Below are 10,080 nucleotides of genomic sequence, written 5' to 3'. Positions count from 1 at the left end.
AAAAATGTAAAACTTTTATCCTGGATTACATTAAGTTCAAATTTCCTACGTGCCCTGTAAATTAAGACCAATTATAAGTGGGAAGAAGGTTCTCAGAAATATTTTTTTTGTTTGTGTTGTGTATTATTTCCCAAGTGTATGTAAGTTAACAGTTGAAGAAACAATACGAATAATAGAAGAAAAAGAAGTTCTGTGCTTAAGTATAATGGTTCAATAGAGTATAGAAGACTGCAAATAAGACAACTTTGAAACAATAAAGCCAAGGCCAGTATGTAGATTGATGGAGTGATATAGAGAAAGCATTACTACTAAGTGGAACATGAAGGATGAGGCCACTGTTTCTTCTACTAGCTCTAAATCATGGCAGCTAGTCATGCAAATTTGTAAAAAGTAGAATGGAAGAATAATTCTAGTTCCAAAGCAAGTCAGATTTAATAGCATGGACTTAACTGGAAAAAATGCCGTGTTGAGAGAGCAGGAATTATAGTAGCAATGAACTGGTGGCTAAGATCACATTTCTTTTTTCTTTCTTTTCTTTATTTTTATGTTTGTGGGGCTTGAACTCTGGACCTGGCACTGTCCCTCTACTACTCAGCTCAAAGCTAGCAGTCTACCACTTGAGCCACAGTGCCACTCCCAGTTTTCTGGTGGTAAATTGGACATAAGTGCCTCAGAAACTTTCCTACAGCTTAGACTATACACTCACAAAAATGCATCTAGTTTAAAAGTTGATACTCCTGGAAAGATAAAACCTAAGAATATAAAGGAGTCTGGGAATTTCATTTTGCATCTAGCCTCAGCAGAACAGTCTTTGGGACACTAGCTATACTTAACCAGCCAAAAGCTGCATTGGAAGAATGGCTCAAGTGATGGAATACTAGTTATGACCAAGATTGCTGAATAAGAGCTTGGGATTTTTTTTCATACATACATACAAGTATGCACATACACACAGAGGAACTTATAGGTGCAAACACACATATGAAACAATTCTCAGGATGTGTACAAAAGTTAGAAAATAATAGAAAATATATCCTGAGTAAGACTAGAAAAAGTGATAATTTTTAATATTAGAAAGTTCCCAAAAAAGCTTGAGAATATTACATAAGTAAGGATCAGAGATTGTCAGAAAGTCAAGTAATCATTATTAAAAGGATTGGATCCGTGGAGGAATGAATCTGAGACCCCTGCAGGTGCATCTGAAAATGTTCATATCTTGTGTCAAATGTTAGAACGTCTTTGAAAATTGTACATAAACAGTCTGAGCAGTCAGTCTAGTGGATAAGATCATCGGAGAAGTTCAGAATTGCTAGTCTGTTACTCGAGTAAATAAACAAACAAATTATGGCAGGGCAATGTGATACAAGCCTGGAATTCTAGCACTCAGACTAAGACAGGAGGTTAGAGAGTGGAATTACATAGCGATACCTACCCTGGACCAGATAGTGTAGTTTTGTCTCAATGAAACATACCAAACAAGAAAGGGCTACACAGTTGGAACTTTGGGCTAATTTTGTCATTATATTTTGAGAAGTCAAGTTTCCTATTGAAATGCAACTCATATATAATCCTCAGTTGTGTTTTAAATGATCTCTTCATTAGAGAACATTCCTAGATGCAAAACAGCTCATGATTCCCAATCAAAAATTTGAAAAAGTAAGCATCATTCTGTTGGATTCCAAAGAAATGATGAAAGATTACAAAAGCTTAAGCCTGGAAAAATGGCAAAGTTCATCTAATGTAGGACTTTGTATACCTGGCTAAATTAGAAATTAGATTTAAAATAAATATTTTGTTTATAATTTCATATTCTAACAGATACTACAAAATTGTTTTCATGTTGAAGATGTAATTTAGAAATTCACAGACAATTCTGGCATTCTATTTGCCTAGAATATTCTTTCAAGTGAGGTATAATTAGAACTTAGTAGCTAATTCCAACAGTTCATGTATGACATAATAATGTAAATAATCTAGACAGAGTTTCCAACAAATGGGTGCTATTAATTTATAAATTTAGAAAAAGAGTAATTTTTTGAGACTTTGGTGTAACATGGTATGAAGGGAGTAACTGTGTGACATCTTTTTTCTTCTACCAACACATAACACTGGAAGAAATTTCCTTAATTATGTAACTCTGTATACAATGAGAAAAAAAGCTAGGTTTGAGGTTTGTTTTTATTTTGTTTTGCTATTTAGTTTGTCCTGGGGCTTGACTTCTGGGTCTGGGCACTGTCCCTGAGCTTGTTTTTGCTCAAAGCTACTGCTCTACTACTTGAACTTCAGTGCCACTTGTGTCTGGCTTTTCCTTAGCAGTTTATTGGAGGTAAGAATCTAAGGAACCTTCCTGCCAGGGTGGGCTTTGAACCTAATCTTCAGATCTTAATATTCAGATATTCAAATTTACTGAATAGCAATGATCAATACAATAATAATCATATATAATAAAATAAATATAAAATAAAAATAAAAATAAATAATCTTTGCAAGTGTTCTTATCTCAATAATATTATTATGGGAAAATGATGCAGCAAAATTCAGTGTAGTGTTCTTTGCACAATTGGGAGGGCATCACAGCAGAAGTGTACTATTTTTTCACAATAATGTTAAGCTAGTCATGAGGTGAATTTAGAGAATTTTATGGTGCATCATACATGTTGGAAACTTTTGGGTTAGGATAAATTTACGGCATAAAAACTTGGGAATGATTGTCATAGAAACAATAGCTTACTCTGATGAACAAATGTTTACTCTTCTGGAATTAATTATTATAGATAGTTCATAGGTTTATCCTTACCAGAATGTGGGTCTTTTTCCTGTTGACTTTTAAATATGTAACGTCACATTGGAAACCGCATTTATTGCAGAATTAAATAAAATGCAAACAGATACTGTTTTAAATGAATCTGGGATGGCATGTTCAGAATTTGAACATGAGTATTTATTAGTCAAAGGAATTTTGAAGAACACATATATTCCGTCCTCTTAACAATTACTCAGTTTTAAGTTAGGAGTTTCCATAGAATTGAACTGTATTCTGTTTTACTATGAGACATTACTAAAATAATGTGTTTTTCAAAATAATGGCAAGTATATTGTGAAAATAGTGATGATGTCTATATTATTATATTAATATAATATAAACTTTAGAACTATCATTCATGAATTGGGCCTGCTAGGCCCTGAGTTCAGATCCTAGCACTGCCAAAAATTTAATCTTGGAGTAAGAAGCCAAATGTGCCACCAGTTTTCCTTTCATGGGAGAGTCCTGGGTGTCAGGCATGATGGAGAACACACCTAGAAATCTAGATGCTCCCTCCATCGATTTTGTTTGTACACTCAAACAACTACTGATGCTTTTGCTGTTGCTATTGATCAATGGGTACTTTTGCTTTCTTTGTTCATGCCTTTTTTTATTATAAAATTGATATACAGAGGGTTTACAGTTACTTAAGTCAACTAAAGTGTACAGTTCATTTTATTTTCTAAGTTTCAAATTTTGAACTTACATATTTTCTTTTGATTCCCTAGGGTAATTCTTTTTTCAAAGTGTTGGATTAGTTAATTTAATTTTGCATGATTTTTATACATGTAAATTATTCAGACACATATATTTTGCTTTTAAAATATTTATCATGTGAATATTTAAAAATTATTTTCTTATTTTTTTATGGTTGGTGAATTTAAATAAATTTATTTTCTTATACTTCTAAACATATTTTTCAGGTAATAAATACTTACTGTATTTTCAAGAAGCACATACTTTATTAAGAAAGGCTTCATTACCTGGTCACTTTTTTGTAAATATTTGTACTTGAATTTAAAAAAAGTTTGAGCTGGGCATGGTGATTTATGGCTTCCATTTTCTAGCTATGGTAGGAACTGCAAATAGGGTTTGTAATTCAGGAGAGCCTGAGAAACTGAGAGCTTATTATAAAAATATCTAGAGTGAAATGATTAGACATATAGCCATCCATAGCGAGATATAGAGCACCTGGTTATTATATTCTAAATCTTGAGTTACAACACCAGTAACATCAATCTTTTGTCAAAATAAGGAAATATGTTTCAAAATGTTTATTATTTAAAACTTGTTTGCAAAGGTTCTCATGTCTTCTATTTCTTAATTTTCAATTTAATCTCTAAGAATCCAAGTATATTGTGACTATTTTATTTCTACTAAACTTTTACATAGTAAGAGCAATATTATGATTTCATATATTAACTTACTTTTATTATTTGTGATAATTTCCTCTGTTTAATATGATAATATCAATATTCCAAATGTGTGTATGTAGTATGTGTGTGTGTGTGTGTGTGTTTATGTGGTTTTGGTGTGTGTGTGCTTTGTGTGTACTTTGTAGTGTTTGGGAGATCACACCATTGTTTCACATATGCTAGGCCAATGTTTTAGCACTGAACTATCCTGTCTAGTTTTAATGTAAATAGTGTTTTATTACTTTTAAATTTTCATTCTTAGTATGTTTTTTGAAAATTATATATGATAAAATGTGATCCATATTCTATCCACTATAGCAATTTTTATTATTTTATTGTTATTTAGAATATTTCCACTGCGTGTCCACTTCCAATTCCATCATTTCCACCTGTGGTCCTTATCTCTAAGAATATCACTAACACAGTTGCCAGCCAGACCTATGGAAGCACTTTAGATTTCTTCTTACCCTTCTACTCCCTCCCATTATATATGATGAATGATCAAGATTTTCTGAGTTTCTGTCACTAATATGATTTCGATGTACTCCTTTTTATTCCCCTGACACCAGCCTGTTTCTTTACTCATCACTGTCACCTAGTCCTAAAACAACCATTTCCAAAGTATGCTTTTTCCCTGTATTCTTTTCATATTGGTCCTCTCCATCACCAAATTACTCTCTTTCTAAGCACACAGAGTGAAGAGCTCAGACATATATTCTAGCATTATTTACTCACTACATTGACTGTTAGTCTTACATTTCTCATTTGTAAATGGATGTAACCTACCAGAAATAATGGAGAACATATTTGTTGACTTCTAGAGCAAGAAAAAAGAAAAGTGAAGAGTCCTTACATTTTCCACCTTACCTTACAAATAAGGAAAGAGTAAAATTCAGTTTGTGTTTGCTATTGATAAAGGTTTTACATTGCTTCTTTTCTCTCTTCATTCTTTTTGCCTTGAGTGTTTACCTATTCTTTCTCTTATTTCTTTGGAAATTAATTATCATATTACTATTACAATCTCTTTACATTGTAACAGTCTATAAAATGCTTTATTTTCTATTTTATTTTTTCCCATCTTCTCTGTCTCTCAGTGCACAGTATTAGGTGGATTAAAAAGAAATGGTTCAGGAAACTTTGATTATTTTCCTCCTTCTCTTCTCTGAAGTCTTTCTGATTTTTGAAACACAATACCAATGACATACAGCTACTATGTGGTCCATCATTCTATTCTATCCCTTCTCATTCTCCTCTGTTGTACAGCTCAAGTCGTTATCACTCAGCTCTATTATGCTATAGTGTTCCTAAATTTTAACTCATTCCTAAATTAAATTTAGCTGTTTCAAGCATTATCTAAAGACAGTTTTTTTCTATATATATATCTGGGGTCTTTTGTTTTCACAAGGTGCAAAATATGAGTGACTATCAAACATCTAGATATCTCTGTAGAAAATTGTTCCACCTACTCAATAAACTCATATGTAAATTCAAGGAATACAGGTCAGCCAGAAAAATTTTTTAAAATCGTATAGCTTGAGCCCTCATACTAGATTTGAATCTTATTACCATGTTTAGTAGTGAAGACAACATAGCTCTGCTATAAGAACAGACACATAGAAGAATGTAACAGATTTATCAAAAATAAATTTTTAGTTTTATGGTCAATAGATTTTGAAAAGGATGCCATTACTTTGTTGGTATAAAGTCACAAATAGTTTCATGCAGAAATAAAAATAAATTTTACCTCTTGGCTCTAAGGTCTATGTCCTTTTAAGGTAACTGCAGATATGTAAGTGGTATTATGTAAATTGTGTAATGTGCTTACAGCTGTATTGAAGAACATACTCTATATCATTGGAAAACATTGGTTATTGAAAAGCATCTATATGAGAAAGTTTTTTAACTAATCACACTAAGTTGAAAACTACATCTTTGTCCATCAAAATGTGGAAATAAATGATTTTATTTATAAACAAACAATACTACCAAGAAAAATGAGTATACAAGAAAGAGACTGCCAGATGCCTGTGGCTCACAACTGAAATCTTAGCTTCTCAGGAGGCTGAGATTCAAAGACAGCCTAGGCAAGGAAAGCCTGTTACTCTTATCTCAAATGAACCAACAAAAAAATGTGGCGCTGTGGCTCAAGTGGTAGAGTGTTAGCCTTGAGTTGAATTACACAGGGACAATGCCCAGGCTTGATACAAGTCACACAACTGGAAAAAAGTAAGGGTTAATCAAAGTACTTTTCCTATTTTATAATTATGAGAACATTCTTTAGAAAATGAACCCTGATGTACACCAGAATTGGAGTCAGAGCTTAAGGATCAAGTGTAGCACATGCATATGCCCAGTCTCTTAGACTCTACCATTACAACCTGTGTGCTAAAGGGATCTGAAAGGTACAATGTTCAAAGGCTTAATATGCTCCCCAAGCCCTTTGTGATAAGCCGTTGACTTGTATTGTCAATGTCATTACAGTTCTGAACCTAGCATAGCACCAGTAGCTCACACCCATCACCCTAGCTCAGGATCACAGTGTGAAGGCAACTAGAGCAGGAAAGTCTACGACACACTGGCTTCTACTTCTAAAAGATCAGATGATCAAGAGCTTCCTGTGTTTCCCTTGGTGATGAGAAGTTACTTGCACTCTAAATGTTCTTAGAGTTCTCAAGCTATAGAAGAAGGAAAGAAAGATCATTGACCCACCCTGGGTTCAAATGAGGTTCTCAGGATCCAAGCCCTAGCACGGTTGGCAGGAAGGAATCCAGTATAACACTGTATTTGAAGGCAGAAAACAGTTGCAAAAGCCAGGTTGGGTGAAGACACAAAGGCCTGCAGGATTAGGAGGCACAATGTACACACTCAACAGGGAAGTGAGCTGCAAAACCACTTCATTCATTCCAGGCACAGTCAGCGATGGGGGGAAACCTGAGAAATTTGTTAGAGTTACACCAGGGTCAGGCTTTTCTCAGCCTCTTCAAACAATGACTAATAACCTTCTTCCCTCAGGTGAAGGGAACCTCAGGCTATCTTTAAGTTACCAATAGAGAGCCAGTTTAGTGAGAGAGAGAGGGGAAGAACAGAGTAGAAAAACCCTGCTCTCTTGTCTTAGGGAATGGGTTTTTGAGTTTCCATCTGTCAGATTTGAAGGCCCTTCTTTTACCTCTGCCAGTCCATTCTCCTTCCTTCATTCTCCACAACATTAATGCAAATCCACAGTCCAAGAAGAGTCAGGGTACTTTTTCTTCTGTCTCCCAGCAGCTGAGTTAGACCCTGTCTCTGCCCTCTTGAATCTGGGGTCTCTGGCTGCCTGAGAAGTGGGAAAGTGATAGTCTTCCTGTGGTTGTGTGAGGGAAATGCTGGTAGCCTGGCAAACTGCAAAAGGCCTCATGACTGGGAATTGTACCAAGCTTAGAAATATGTATTCTATACAATGAGTTTATAACACAGAGACTGCTTTTATTACATTGCATGTTCCAGGGCTCCCCTCACTGATCCCAGGGTAGCCAGAGGGTTTCTCTGCATGCCAGGCCTGCTGGAAGAAGTCTCTCTCATTGTCTGGATAGGCAGGCAAAAGGCTTCACTCCTGTACAGCTGTGTAACAGATAACTTTATCTGGGCCAATTAGTGAGGAGGAGTGTGGGCGAGCTCTGAAGGTCAGGAGAAAAAGGCCTGTCTTACCCCAAGCTCTCTCTCTTCCCAGTGCAATGTTTTGACAGGAAGCCTTCATTTGTGCCACCTACCATGGCAAGCCATGTTCTGTGCTCTTATCCTGCCTTTATGAGACTATATTCCGGTGTTAAATGCTCAATATTATTCAGGAGTCCTTCTGGGAGACAACTAGGGCACTGAACCTAATCAAATGTTTCAATCACAGCGATAATGGGCCTATGATAGGTTTCCAGAAGCTTGGGAAATCCAAGCACATGTTGGATATCACAAAGTTTCCTTTCATCTAGGGCTGGTGAAGCTCGTCAGGTTTTGAAACCTTTGACCTCTCCTATTTGGGCCCTGGGTGGCTAATTTTTGTGGTTGAACACAGGACCTGCGTGATGACCATGAGCTCAGAACAGAAGTCTAATTCTTTCCCATTTTGTGTCACAGCTTCACTTCTGCTTTCTCTGTGTGTGTGTGTGCATGTGTGTGTGTGTGTGTGTGTGTGTGTGTGTGTGTGTGTGTGTGCACGCGCGCGCGTACAAGAGTACTGGAGCTTGAACTGAGGACATGAGTACTGTACCTAGTTTCTCTTGTACAAGGATTGCCCTCTACTACTTGAACCACAAAGGCACTTCAGGCTTTTTCCTAGTGATGTGGTAGTGAGAAATCAAGCCCAGGGTTTTGGATATGGAAAGCACTCTACCACTAAGGCATATTCTCAGCTCTCTACTTCAGGTTTGTTAGTTTCTTTCTTTTTTGTTGTTGTCGGTTGTAGGAGTTGAAGTCTAGGCCTGGCTGATGTCCCTGAGCAATTCAGCTCAAATCTTATGGTCTACCACTTGAGCCACACCACCACTTCTGGTTTCCTGGTGGTTCATTGGAGCTAAGTGTTTCAAGGACTTTCCTGCCCAGGCTAGTTTTGAACCATGGTCTTCAGATCTCATCTTCCTGAGTAGCTAGGATGACCGGCATGAGCCACAAGCACCCAGCTTCCACTTCAGGTTTCTTAGTGGTGAATTAGAGATAATAGTCTCATGGGACATTTTGTCTGGGATATTTTGGAACCCAGAGCCTCAGATCTCAGCTTCCTGAGAAGGCAGAATGGCAGACCTCGGCTATAGAACCCTAGGCCCTGGCACACTGCTGCAAGGGGGTCCTTGGCTCCACATGGTGGAGTGCTAGCGATGAGCCCAAGAAGTAAGGGTCAGTGCTAGGCTCTGAGTTCAAGGTTCATGACAGAGAAAAAACCAAACAATTGTCTTCAGTAGGCAACTCATGAGTCTTCAGTAATACATAATTTTGTCCCTGCCATGTGGACATATCTGAACCTCAATATTCTTGTCTGCATAATCATCTCAGTTGTGGAGCTCTTACAAGAATAAGATGAAAGAATGCAGCCTTTGAAGGACAAAACAAATATCACTCTTTACAGGACTCAGTACAAGGCATCCTGTGAAAGTCTTAGCACCCAGCACCCAATGGAGGACTCAGCACACTGCACCCTGTGAAGGACTCAGCACATAGCATTCTGTACAGGACTCAGCACACAGCACCCCATGAAGTACTCAGCACCTTAGGAAGGACTCATCACATAGTTATATCCCACAAGCTGTCATTAGTATTATGGTGCTTTCATCAGTATCACCATTCTTTCAGAAACACATCACAAACTGCACAAAGTTAACATCTAATGATTCAGAGGAATGTTTTTTGGAGGGGAGTAGTCAGCCACAGGGATTGCACTAAAATGTTTGGGGTACTGTCCTAAGATCTTTTGCTCGAGGCTAGAGCTCTACCATTTTGACCCACATCTCAGACTTTCACATATATTCTGCTAGGACTGGGTTTTAAAACCATCAGTGTCAGATTTCAGCCCCTGAGTATCTTAGATGACAGGGGTGAGCAAGCCAGCAGCATGTGGTTCCGTGGAGCTGGGTTGCAGTGATATACCTCTGGCTAAGTCAGGTTAGATGGCAGCTGTCAGCACCAGACTCCCAGCTTGCTCTGTGATGAGGTATTTGAAGTCCTATCCTGGGTCTTGAGTAAGGGTCTAGACACAGTTCCTAAGGTTTTATGCTCAAAGCTAGTGCCCGACTTCTTGAGCGACAGCACGACTTGCTGATTTTTATGTGCATCTGGTAGTGAGGAATCGAATACAGGGTTTGGATGTACTAGCCATCACTATACCATTGAGCCCTATTA

Source organism: Dipodomys spectabilis, unplaced genomic scaffold (genome assembly GCF_019054845.1).
Source record: "Dipodomys spectabilis isolate Male_0828 unplaced genomic scaffold, ASM1905484v1 ptg000242l, whole genome shotgun sequence".
In the NCBI taxonomy this organism is placed as follows: Eukaryota; Metazoa; Chordata; class Mammalia; order Rodentia; family Heteromyidae; genus Dipodomys; species Dipodomys spectabilis.
Note: the sequence above shows the minus strand (reverse complement) of the source record.